This window comes from Perognathus longimembris, chromosome 11 (genome assembly GCF_023159225.1).
Source record: "Perognathus longimembris pacificus isolate PPM17 chromosome 11, ASM2315922v1, whole genome shotgun sequence".
In the NCBI taxonomy this organism is placed as follows: Eukaryota; Metazoa; Chordata; class Mammalia; order Rodentia; family Heteromyidae; genus Perognathus; species Perognathus longimembris.
The window spans coordinates 62,749,329-62,763,606 of NC_063171.1; the positions used below are offsets into that span (position 1 = coordinate 62,749,329).

The 14,278-nt window shown below is 40.2% G+C and overlaps 1 protein-coding gene across 1 annotated transcript in view; it reads right to left on the minus strand.

Moving 5' to 3' along the window:
• Ptprc (protein tyrosine phosphatase receptor type C) overlaps positions 1–14,278 on the minus strand; it is an 89,448-nt gene that overhangs the window by 47,079 nt on the left and 28,091 nt on the right. The gene's annotated exons all lie outside the window — the stretch shown is intronic.

A 14,278-nucleotide genomic window follows, 5' to 3' on the forward strand; every position in this document is an offset into this window, starting at 1 on the left:
AGAAAACTGCTAGGATTGATTTCAAGACTATGAAATTCTTTGGAAAGACTGTTGGCAGGATGTTTTTTTTTAACCAAATGAATATTTGGTAACTTAAAGATCTTTATTGAATACCTACTATACGCTCCACAATGTGACAGATCGCATTGTAGTGTCATCGTAGGCAAAGAGCAGGGACAGCACACAGAAAGTAAAATTGAAGCCTGAGATCTGGAGGGTGGCATGTAAGAAGCCCATTTGGGTAGAGAAGTCCTCATGGCTCCATGTTGAATTAACTACTTAACTACTTAAAAGTGGTATGTGGCCTCACATTCTAGGAGTTGGAGGACTTCCTGGCGTATTTACTCAAGAATGTGATGTTTGGTTAAAAAAAAAAAAAGCTTGTCTCTTCAACCCTCCCCCTCTAAGAACTATAATGACTGCCAATGGAGACAATTAGCAAACTAACAAATACGTCTGTGAACATTCTGTCTGCATAAATAATCGGGGTGATATTAATTAAGCGTTTAGAGGCACTATACCAACCAAATGCCTGTGGTCATTTTTCAATGTCTCCATTAGATTTTGTGATTCTTCCTAGGTTATCTGAGTAGTGACTAGAGTTGAGTCTCCCACGTCTGTCTTGAAACATTACTAGAACACTGCCAAAATCTTAAGTAGGAGCAACTGTGCTGAATTTTTATTGTTAAAAGTAATGGCATGAAGAGATTGGCTGTGTGAAATATTCAACTATTCGTGACCCTGCTTGTTACCTGCCAAGTGTGCAGACAGAGTCATCTGCTTAACAAGGTTGCAAATGAGCCCATGGCTCAGCCCCGTGCACCCACAATCTACCTCTAATGAAGCCAAGTACTCGTAATAAAAGCAAAGAAGACCTTTGCATAGCAGACCTAATAAGTTGTGCAAAATAAACATGTGTTTAATACTAGGATATTATACTATTATAAACTTCAATTGAACATCACACATACCCATATGAAGTCAAGTCGAAGGTAAGTAAATAAAAAGATATTAAACACCCATGTGTATTAAGACAGTAAACGTGCAGCTGTGTGAAAATAAAGAAGGTGACAATTTTTGGTAAGTATGAATTGCATCTAGTTTTCTTTTACATACTCTTAAACACATCAAACAAACACAACAAAATAAATCACACGGGAGTGTGATTAATGTTTCCATATAGAACAGAAACACTTTGGCTTTATTCTGGGGACACAATTTTCTCCTCTCTGCATTTAAGGGCCCTGTGCCTTTGTGATGTAGAAAAAGGAATATCTTGTCATATTGCAGTAGGTGGCACCAGAGCACTAAAAATCTGTGAATCATCTCACCCAGAGTTTTTGCTTCCCATTACAGTCTCATGAATCATCTAAGGAATTGGCTAGCTGCATTAAACGGATGAAAATGTAGATAACAGAACACTTGATCTTCAAAGCTGTGTTACTCTAACACATGTATTGTTACTGAATTTACCTTTCCCAATATGTTTCTTTTACAACTCAAAAATGTTTAAATGATTGCAAATCAAAGTTTCCTTGAAGTCACACCCCCTAAATCCCTAACTAGAGATTTCAGCACAAAACTAGGAATCAATTTAAGTAGAAATGGCATTTCAAAAGGAATACTCCTGCTTTAAATATCACCAATTCCACCTCCCTTCCAGGGGGAAAAAAAGAACACCATTTTCAAGGGGATTTAAGCCTGGATAGTTCCCAAATCAATCAAAGAAAAGTGCAAGGGCAGAAGGGTGAAGCAAAACAGATGAAATAAATACTTATTATGAGTAGAGGTCTAAAAGGAATGGTGGCTTGTTTTGCAGCCCTAGAACACACGCATGCATTCCTAACTTCCATAAACATCAAGGGTGTATAAAAGCAAAAAGCAAAACCAAATCAAAACAAAAGGAAGGGCAAGCTGGAAGCCCTCTACTATATATGATTTTGCTTTATTAGCATAACACAGTAATAATAAAACATACAAAATAAGAGATTCCACTTTTGCTTCATAAACCTGGAACTTGATCCCCAGACAAAACATTCAACAAACCGCATTAGATTAGCGCATAGTGAAAAGGTAAAAATTCCATGGGAAAAGCTGTCATCAAGATTTCAAAGAACCAAAGCAAATACCGTTCCTCTCTCATTTGATTTATCAGTAAATATAATAACAATAGTGGCAGTCCTTTCAAATATCTTTGAAGGCATATCTCTTTATATAGTTTTTGTTGTTTTTTGCTTTTTGTTGCCCATTCTGGGGCTTAAACGTCGGGCCTGGAACTATCTCTGACCTTTCGCTCAAGGCAAGTGCTCTACCACTTGAGGAACAGCACCACTTCCAGCTTTTTTGAGTAGTTTATGGGCAATAAGAGTCTCACAGATTTTCCTGCTCCGGCTAGCTTCAAATGGCGATCCTCAGATCTCAGCCTCCTGAGTATTTTTATATCCTTATTTAATCCTCCAATATCATTAGCTATCACTTTATATAATCTATAGGGAAATAGTAATACTTGGAAGAAGTATTATAGTGAAAAGGGCCTAAGTGACTCCGTCTTAAAAATCTAAGCTTGCTCTCCCCTAAATCAGGAGGTTAGACAGAAAGCATGCACAAAACATTTTTTGAGAAAAACTGCTGAATGTCTCAAATGGAGGATGTATGTGTTAGATATAAACAGAGATTGAAGTTTAACTTTAGGAATGCAGTTTAGCACTCTGCTAACAGTTTTATTATAGCCCTCTGCTAACAAAGTTAACTATGGCCCTCTGCTAACAAAGTTAACTATAGATAAGATTAGCCTATTTTCCCTCTGCTTGCTTAGTGTGATGTATTGTTAAACAAACATACGCCTGACTGTGTGGAAGTTTCCCCAGATTGCTTAAGAGTTGTTTGTTTCCTGATATAAAAAGACTGGTAGATTGTGACTCGGGACCTGTGAGTGTCATCAGTGGAGGTCCGAGCTAGCTCGCAATAAATGCCTCTTTGCTGTTTACATGGGTCTTGGTCTCTGGTGGTCTTTCGGGGGTCCTGAACGCGAGCATAACAATAGTTGAGGTAGGACCTTTAATAATAATTTTTCTTATTCTTTTTGTTGACTTTATGGTAAAACATGGATTATGTAATTAAATTGTCTTGAATCTATTGAGTAAAATAAGTGCTAGATGCTACCAGAAAATAGAACCAGAGATTTCTCTACTCATATACAAACTAAGATTCTAATGGAATCTACTGCTTGGAGTTCATTTGATAGATAGGAAAACACAGACTCACAGAGCATAAGCCTTTCTGATTTCCCTCAATCTAGCTAAGACCTATGAATTTAGAAGTGCCATCAAACTCCAGAGAGCTTCAACATACATTTTTAGGCTTCATTCATAAATACAAATACTACAAAAACCAGACCAAACTCTCAAAGAAGAAAGACAGAAATCAAGATAAACAGAATAACTCAGGAAAAACAACACAAAGAGCAGAAGAACTTGTAAAACTGTAATTGAGAATCTCAGATATGAGATGATATTGCAGGCATGAACAAAAAGAGGTAATGATGAGTCATATTTCAAGAACAAAACAGATCGATACACACTGGCTGAGAAAAGAAGAAAGGAAGGAAGAAAGGGAGAAAGGGGGTAGGCAGGAGAGAAAAAAAGAAGGAAGGAAAGAAGGAAGTATTGAAGGAAAGAAAGAAGAAATAGCAAATAGTTCAACAAAATACAACATTTACAAGTTGTAAAATACCTTAGCATTTACATTTGTTCTCAAAAGCAAGGTGGGATGAGGTATAGAGCCAAAGAAATATTCTTACTTTTTGCTATAGGCCTTACAGTATTTTTTTAAATGTTGAAAGTTTGGCATTCGTACCATACATTTAAAATAAAAATGCAATTAGGAGAGGTATTAGTATGTAACTACAGCGGAGGAAAAGAGAGAAAGTGTTTAACACCTTGGGGTAGAATAAAATCCAATAATTCAATATTTTTAAGGGAAGCAGCAGGCACAGTAGAACAAAATCTTTATTTTCATTTTGGGGTATCTGTGACTTTGCATCTATACAATCCTCTGAAATTAACCATAAAAATAAAGAGCCTTTGTATTTAACCTATGGAGTCATGTTGTCAATTTGAGCCATGTTGATTAGGCAAATGACAGAAAATTAATGCAGGCTAGATGATCACACATGAGAAATTGGCCATGTTTTACCTTTATGTGCAACCACATATTGGTCATGCTTTCCCTTTATTCTTTATCACAACGTTGGGGGCAGAGGAAGCCTAACTAAATATATGCACAACTAAAAACCTCGTACTAAAGGAAGTTTAGGCTGACTCTCAGAAGTCCTGTGCTTGTTCAATGGCACTCTGCCGTAGGAAAAGCAATATTAAATTCAGAATTTTTGCTGAAGTGTGTGAGGGAATGATGGTTGAAATATGATATATGGACCATCAAAATGGGATTCTGAGCATCGCACATTAAAAGGTAGTGTCAAAAAGTGTCGACGGTTTTGAAAGAGGGGGATTCTTCTTTTTCAGTCAAAGAAAGGGGAGGAGAATTGGACAGGCCTGTAGCAAACAAAAGCAAAGATGAATTCATCCACTCTGGTATTTTTACACAAATCTTCGAGGAAGGAAAAAGACTAAACCATGCTTGATACTGCTCTGCTTTATTGTGTCCCATACTTTGAAGCAAGCAAACTGGAGAACGCTTTTGCTGATCAAACCTTTAACTTGTAAGAAGTGGGGTTAGAGAGCACGCAGGTGCCTGAGGCCACCCCCCTCCACCCCCCCCCACCCCTCCACCCTACCCCCATCCCCGGGGGAGGGAGGGGGGAAGAAAAGAACCTAAGGAAGAATCGTCCGCATGCATCTCTTCTACTTAGGTCAAATGTGTACAACCTAGCCATACCTATTGCTGAAATCCAGAGACTATGAAATTGCATAACCTCTGTGAGTGTGTGCATGCATGTATGTGCTAAAAATAAGATCACAAACATTGTGCAGGGTACTGGAGGCTCACACCTATAGTCTAAGCTACTTAGGAGACTCTGAGGATCAAGGCTGAGAGTCAGCCCTGGTAGAAAACTCAGTGAGACTTTTATCTTTAACCAGCAAAAAAGCCAGAAGTAGTCATGCTTTCTCTTAATTTTTCTCTCACAATCCTGGCCAGTATTGACCATATTTCATATTTTCTCCTTGTTTTCTATCACAGTGGGGAGTGTGCCAACTAAATATATGCCCAACTGATGAACTTGTACTAAAAGAAGTTTAGGCTGCACTGTAGATCCATCTGACTCACAGAAGGCCTGGGCTTGACCAACAGCTCTCAGCTACAGGAAAAACAAAGCTAAATTCAGCATTTGTGCTGAACTGTGCCAGCCTTGAGGGGGAAAAGCTAAGGGGGGCAGTAAGAGGCCCTGAATTCAAGACCCCCAAGTGACACACACACACACACACACACACACACACACACACACAATTTCAATGAAAAAAAATAATAGAAAATAAGTGGTAAGGTGTAGGAAATCCAGGCCACCCCAAAGCTGCAGATGGCCCAATCAAGAACCAATCAAGGGGCTACTCATTTCTTGTCATTGAGGAGCCAGGCACCAGGAGAGAAGCCACTGGCTGGGGAGCTTTCCAGCAGCAGAGGTTTTGTGTGTTGTTCTCACAAGATGGCTGTTTGCACAGGTTTCTTTATTTTTTTTCTTCTTTCTCACATCAGGGCCCTGGCTGCGCTTGTGGTTTCTCCTCCTCCTCGCACAGTTCTGTTTTTCTCCTTCTGAGTCTTTATAGGAAAGGAAGAGGCTGCAACTCATGTGGTTAAGCACACAGTAGCTTCCCAATGCTGCAAGCCGTTGCCATAGCACCCGCATAATCAGCCCATCTGGGGCAAAACCACAACTTCTCCAGTTCAGGTCGGAAGCTCGCTGCTGGAGTGTACATTTAGCTGCTACCATTACTGAACGTTAGGTTAGTTTGGTTTTGCTTGAATGAAAACTTCCAACGCTATGGTAAAAAAAAAAAATTGGGGGGGGAGGAGTTGGTAGATTTGTTCTATTTCAAAAATGCATAATTTTGAAAAGTACTTGCAAGTGGTAAGAAAAAAGTAAGCCAGACCCCCCTCTTTTTACCTTTCATAGTACAAGAAGGCATCCTCGCTTTGCCCAAGAATTAATTTTATTAATAAATGGAATAAGGAAGCTTGAACACAAAAATAGACTGGAAAGAAAACAGTAAGTCATGGGAGAGAGAAGTCCCATTTGGCTGACCACAAGATTACGAGATGGTGGGACGTAATCAAGGGCAAGAGCAAGTCTTTCTCTTCCTGGGTGAAGTGTCTACAGTAGGAAATACATGGCACTCCTTGCCAGCAAATAAACAGAGCAGCACCAAGTGACTTCTTTACTAACACACTAGATGCGCTTGTGAGAACCAGTGAGGGAGAAAATAGACACAGAAAGTGGGCGCTCTGACTCTGAGCCCCTCCGCCCTGGTTGAGAACCATTTCCCATGTTGTGAGGATTTCCACCCATTGTGGTCTTCTTAGGTTTTCACTAAATTGTGACTTCATGATGCCAAAAATTATTAAAAGAATATAGCCACATTCAGAAACAATACATATCAGAAAGGATAGCAATAGTCTTTTAGTTTCTGAAGAAAAAAACTCATTGTGGATCAGTTTTTCTGCTGTCTCCAGTGTAAAAAGAACATTCACTGAATTCACTGAATTTCTATCTGGTTCATGATCTCATACAGTCCTCATAATAATACCATGTATCAAAAGTTACTACTCTGCTTTCCGGAGTGATAAAGAAAGACTGTTAACTTTCACCAAGACTCCAGTGCAACAAAAAACAATGAAGATATTTACTTAGAAGGTTGTTTGGACAAATAAGACAATGTCTTTGAAACATCTCATAAGTACTTTAAAAATTCAGCAAAACTAGTAATTATTGTTTTTGTCTACCAACACTGTTATGCATAGCACCTTGAGGAGCTCGATATTTTTTCAATTCTATTTATGCTTTGTAAAAAAAAATGGTAAAATTAGGACCCTGCTTTCTAACAGAATTGTTTGTTTATGAAAAGATAATTTTTAAAAGCCTTTTTGGATTTCATCTTACTAGACTTTGTGCCAATGGCTACGCGCAGTCACACGTCGAGCCGTACCATGTTGAGACTCACCGTTGAAACGGCAGGTGCAGTCTCTTCACCAGACGATGGGGCAAATTTCCCCCCTCAGCGAATTTCCATGTGCGTCCCAATTTCCAGATGTATCCATATTTGTGTTGGTGCCATAAAGGACAAAATGAAAAATATGCTCCCCGTAGGCAGACTTGCTTGTGTTGAAGAAAGAGCTGGACTTGCTATTGTATATAAGTGACCTGGTTCAAGCCCTAGCTAAGTCCTTTAGAGCCTGGCTCAAGGTAGGTGCCTCACCATCGACTTCAATATATACACGGAGGACATGAGTGGCCATGCCTAAGAGACTCCCGCATTCCCGTGCTCGCTGTAGCCAGGAAACGTCCATCGATAGATGTATGGATCTAGAAGATGTGGTATATTCACAGTGGAAGACGATTTGGTCACAAAACCATGAAACCCTGTCCGCTCAGCAACATGGATACACATGGATGACATCAAGTGAATTATAGGCAAATACTTGGTGATCTCACTCATGCAGGATCTAAAGCACCGAGAGGTAAGAAGCAGAGGCGGAATCAATAACGGTCACAGAGAAGAGAGAAGGGAAAGAGCAGGAGGACAAGGGAAGGCTTGCCCATGCAGACAAAGCTCCTGGGGAATAGTAGGGATGGGTGCTAGCATGCAATGGCATGGTAGATCCGTTCCAAAAGGGCTACAAATGTCTTCATTTCCCCACCCCACCCTGGGCTCTGAATTCCAGTCTTCCTCCTCTAACAGAGACAGCAAGATCAGGGCCAGGTCGTCCTCTCGGCCCAGGCTCCTGACAATCAGCTAGAAAACTTCCTCCAAATCACTCACTGGCTGACATAGATCTATCTACCAGCTCTTTCTTAAGTTCAATTACAAGCAAAAGAAATCAAACGTGTTTTTTTTTTTAACAATGCGATGGAAGAAAACATGGCCTCTGTCCTACTTCATGTTCAGTTGATGAATTTTTTTTCCTACTGATTGGGTGTTGTCCTTCAAAACGTCAAAAGGACACCTTGGAAAAATTCCGGTAAGTGAAGTAAGGCTCAGAGAGACAAAGGACCCATGTTTGCACTCAGATGTAGAAGTTGGATGTACATTTTAAGTCTGTTTGTATCAACATATCCAGGTTCATCTGCATATAGACAGAAACATATGACCTGAAGTACAGTATACTCAGGGTAGGATTCCAACTCCTTTCAGTTAACTCCCAGCTTAACAGATGAGTGCCCGGACTCTGGAAGGTGTCGCTGAGGTTGAGATGGGGTCAGGGGGCTGGGTGTGGCAGTTGGGAGGAGAAAAGGAGGTGAATGCAGTCCTCATATTTGACTTGCGTATGTGAGAATGGAACTGGGTAAACTGAGGAAATGGATGGAGACGGGGGGATGATGAAAGGCATGACATTGATCAAAACGCATGTATCTCACAAAGCGACATGTTGATTTTAACCCCCTTTGCACAACTACTAAGATAATAAAAATGAATATTTTTAAATACCCACAGGCTAAATCCTCAGAAGCACTGTTCCCTTATGCCCTGCCTTCTCCGGGATCAACTTGGGTACCCATACAGCATATCTATCAAGCCCCAGGTATTCAATTTAAAAGATTTGGCTGTATTTGGTTATTAAAATCACCATTAAAGGCCATCTTCAGCCACATGCAGAAGGTGGGTGGCTAGAGGCCCAAGTAAAGTTACTTACTGTAAATCTTCCACTTCAGCTATTTCCTTTGCTGAGTTTGAACCTGAGTGGGGAAATTGAAGTCCCGGACAGCATCTGTAGCTGGGATGCTGAGTACACCAAGCTAGAAGTGATGTTTTTGACATTGGCACAGTCCTGGACTAACGCTTTCCATGATTCTAGTTGTCCTTGTGAATGAAATTGACAGCTGCAATGCAAATTCCCACACCCACTCCAGCAATGGAGCAACCAGTTTGATCAAGGTGGACATTCAGAAAAGGTATCCCGTTTTCCTTTATTTCAGTAATGATAAAACCATCCAGACATGGACACTCTTCTGTAGTTATCAATTCACTAAGATAATTTCATAATGTATCTAATGTATAAAGATAGGGAAACATTTTGTGTGTGATCTATGACACCGGAAATCCACTTCTTGACAAAGCAGGACACTTCCTAGCATAACAAAAAATATTAAGTTTAGTCAGGAAAATATTAGGAAAGGGTGATAGATTTCTCTTTATATTTCTGTCTCTATGATAATCTAATCCATTTCATCTCTGTGGGAAGGAAGGTCAGAATAAGATTCATCATATCATTGTTAAAGAGACATTAATTATGATGAGTAATGTTGAAAAGAATAAAAGCTGCATGTTGGTAATGAAGTAAGGATGAGCTTGGGAAACTATTACTGACTGAGAAATCTTTGGAATATTTTCCATAGTTAGTGTATTTTTATATAGGTTCCTTCCTTCTACCAAATTTACATTTTTCTTAAACTCTTGAATTTTGTTTCTCACAAATTTAATTTTTATGGTACAAGGCACAATGATTATTTTTATAAGCTGTCTAGAAACTAGAAATTACCTATTTGTTTTCAAAGATGATTATAAATTGTTATAGTAGTTGTTCAAATCCTGACAGGCCAGCCTCTGGATTGAAGACTTACATCAGTCTGCTAAAACTCACATGTTAATTAACTTCTTACGACTTTCTAAAAAGTATGAAACCTACCATTATCATGGTAGTGGTTAAAAGTGGGATAGGAATTCTAGTAGTATAGCTTTATTTATTTACTTACTTATTTACTTATTTGTTTTTGTGCTAATTCTGGGGTTTGAATCAGGGTCTGTGTGCTGGTGCTATTATCACTTGAGCCACAGCTCCAGTTCCATCTTTTTGATGTTTCCTTGAGATCAATGTCTCTCAGGTTAATACTCTCAGGTTAATAGGTTAATTATCTTTCAAAATTAAGGTTATCATTTAGCTTACATATTTCTGTTAAATTGTTATGAAAATGCACTATTTGTTATGTATTTAAAATTATATTTGATCTGTACATTTTGACTTGGATAACAAAAATTAGAAAAGCTCAAAATAAATTCAGATTCCATTTTTAGGGTAAGAATTATGGATAATACCCTCCATTTATGGATACTTTAAATAACATGCCAAGATACGTATAATACTTCAGAACACAAAGCAAAGGCTAGTAACATCTTTAAAAAAAAAATGGTGCAAAATGACAGAACCAGGAAATCTGCAAATTTCCTAAGAGGTTTTTTTCCCCTAAAGAAATAATGGTAAGATCTGGTGCTCATCGATTCCTTACTAACTGGTAGTACCATGCTGGAATGCTCAATCTGTGGCTGCCATTCCTACTTTCCCTCCTCCATTGCTCCCTCCCTTCCTCCCAATCCATATCACTCAAGGCCACCATTTCTCTAGTCATCTGGGCGGGAATCTGGGTGACGCCCAGGCAAGTTCTGATTCAATCGCTGCTCCCTATACCACTGAGGCTAAACCCTTAGAGTGCACATGGCCTTCTCATCTGAAAATCAGGTATGTGAATGGTAGCCATCTTGCTGTGGTGTCCCGGTGTGTTCTGCAAAACCCCTGACACACCATGGGCAGCCGGTAGACCACAGCCAGGCACACGACTCTCAGGTAGGAAATGACCAGATCCAGGAAGGAGATGGCAAATATGGGCTGCGGGTTTCCTTTGTATGGAATTCTGCGTTCGCTGACACTTGTGAGTGGGAATTTGTGATGAGAGTTCAACTATATATATATATTTTTACTAGAAACGCATCATAGATGGAGAGAAAGGAGAGCGGAAAGCATGCGTGTCCACGTCACGGCTGTCTGGACCTCAGTGCTGTTGTCAACTTGAAATGCCATCCTGTCACTGCTTAGGCTATGTGCATCTGAATCCTTATGATTCAGTTTGGGTGACTTGAGCCTGTGATCCTAAAACAACGCAGCAGGCTGAGATCTGAAGATCACTGTTCTATGCCAGCCCAGGCAGAGTCCATGAGAGTATTATCTGCAGTTAACCAGCAGAAAGCCAGAAGTGTAACTGTGGCTCAAAAGCACCATTCTTCAGTTAAAAAGCTAAGGTATAGTGTCCAGACTGAGTTTAAGCCTCAGTACCAACACATACACACACACACACACACACACACACACACACACACACAGAGATAGTTTTGCTAACAATTTTTACTGGAAAACGATTTGCAATTTATACCCATGTTCAAGAAAAAGCATAAAAGTTCAATGTCATAGCAGAAAACCTAAACTTCAAGTGCATTCCACAAAACATCTAAGAGCTCTCTAAAAGCTTCTAGGTCATACAAAGGAAAGAAGACTGAAACACTGTCACCAACCAGAGAAGACTAGCAAGATTGCTATTAGCCAATGCCACTTTAGTATTCTCAAATGGATGTCACAGCATGAAATGGACATTAGTAAAACAAAAACAGGTGAAATTCAAGCAAAAAGTTGTGTCTTTGGCTAATAGCACTGCACAAATGATAACTTACTAGTTTTAACAAATATACCCTTTAATAAATATTAACGCAAGCTGAGCAAAACGTACTTTGGGACTATATAATATTGCAACTTTTCTGTAATCTAATATTATTTCCGAATTAAAAGCTCATTTTTAAAAGAAAATGCGCATTTGTAAATAGTGCAGGGAGAGATGAGACAAGGTGTTTTATTTTTAAGATGAATAATTTTAGAATTGAGCACTTCCCATAGAACATCAGGTAAATGCTTGCGATTGTGGCGCCGGCCACACTGCACTGATAACGCAGATATCAATGACTAGCAGCATTAAAGAGACAAGGCTACACACCCCATGACATTTCCTCGTTGAAGGATAAAGGAGCTCTCCACCTTGTCCACCATCTAATACCTACCTGAAGCTGCTCTAGAGATTCCTTCCCTAGATGAGTTCTCACAGTGACTTCTTGAACCCAATGACTCATTAGAAATACTCTCATATTCTTTCTACCTCGATCCCATCATTATCATTATCATTAAGGAGATGAGCATGCCATGAGGCGTTCTGGCTCATAAGAAAGGGATGTTGTTCCATGGCAGTAGCTCATGCCTATCATCTCAGCTACTTGGGAGGCAGAGATCAGGAGGATCACAGCTGGAGCTGAAAACTAACTAAAACATAAAAGATCTGAGCACACGGTTTAAGCAGTGGAGTGCCAGCTTAGAAAGCATAAGGCCCTGAGTTCAAAATCTGGCACCACCAAAATCAAACCATCCAACCAACAAAACACCAGGTGGGAAATCGCTGGTTGACTAGAGTATTCATGAGCATCAAGTACTATACTGGGCCACAAGTATATATTATTGGGTGACAAGTATACTGGGCCACAGAATATATGTCATAGGGAGGGTCTTTGAGTCCCTACATTATACTGTCGTATGTCCTATTGAATCAGAACCGAAGGGTTCTTGGGGACAATATTGAGAGACTTTCTGAAATAAATAATGTTAGTTATGAAGTGGCAAGAGAAATTGTCTCTTTCTAGGAGAACAGGGTGGCACAAAATTTCTGAAGGCGAAAGTCTTCAAAGCTGAAACACAGATGATATTAGAACATGTTTCTGGTAGGGAAATGTGACTCTGGTGATAAAAGAGCTGGCATTAGAGCCACTAGCTTAGCCCTCCATTGCTCAGGTGACAGAATTCAGGTAGGAGGAAGCTGCGGTGGTCCGGATGGGGGAGTGGAGAGTGTAGGGACACAAGAATGCAGATACGGATGTGGATCAAGAGACTGTTGAAGGCTTAAAATCTGTCAAAGCAGTCCTTGCTCCAACTCACAGAAAAAAGCTCCCATTGAGGAATTTATCATCTGATAATGCTGAGATGATTTCATGACCAAGCATGGAATCAGACCCCCCAGTCCTTCCACATTTTTGTTCTGACACACATAGGGTGGGAACTAATTGCCTTCCTGGCCAAATTCTCATAAAATTACTGACAGCCTCAGAGAAGGGGCTGATTCCATTTTCCAGACCGAGGGAAAGTTCCCCCAAGTTCCTTTTCTGTTGCCTTCATCTAAGGTAATCGGCGCTAAAAAGGACCACAATGCCTCCTGATTCCCTCTGACCAATCAGGACCGACATGTAAATCATGGGGAAAAAGAAGACCCAACTCAACTGTGGTTATTGCAGCTTTAATTGCCTAGCCAAGATATGGATTCAGCCCAGATGCCCGTCAATGAACAGGTCTATATACACAAAGGAATTTACTGGTCCATCAGAAAGGATGACACTGAGCCATTCATTCATCAAGAAATGGAAAGCCTTGGAGAGCATTGCGTTCAGTGAGGCCAGACAGACCCAGAGAAGCACTTTTGCGCTGCTTGGTTTCCCTCATTCGTGGAAGCTAGCAGTGAGCTAGCTCTAAATCTAGCAGTAAGCACACTGAGTGAACCAAAGCAGTTACAAATGAGTTAACTGGAGTTGAAGAGAATCTATGGAGAATGCAAATAGTATAGCTCCTTAGAAGGATGAAGTCAAAGCCTAACAAGATGAGTACTAGGAAATGGGTACTTGTGGGCAGGGGTGGCGGAGGGAGGAATAGCTTCAAGAGGACAGGGGCAGAAGAATGAACAGGGTCAATAAGTACAAGGCAGGCCAGAACACACTGTCTGGGCCAAGGAACTGAGAAAGACAAGGGAAGGGGTGGGTGGAAGGGGATGAGGCTGTTGAAGGATGACACAGACCAAGATGCACTGTGTGCATAAATGGCCTTGCTCAATGGTTGAAAAAAATCAGTGCATAGTAAAAATTAAGAAAAGCAAGTGAAAGGGTGGGGTGGGGGGGTGAGAATAGTGACAGGGTGACACTGATCAAGAGACACTGTATTCATAAACCCCTCTACCGAATGGCAACTCCTCTGTACAACCACCTCAAGAAAATAAAAAATATATTTAAAAATGTCAAAATCCTAACTGGGAAAAAAAAAGTTTAAAAATAGAGAATTGGTTTTCGTCACTGAACACAGCATTAAGGAAAAGGGGAAAGCCCAACTATGTCTTCAGTTCTCAGTGTGTCAAAGCTCACATGGGATGATGAGAGTAAGGCAGGTTCATGGAAGAAGATCCGGAGTTCAGTTCTCGTAG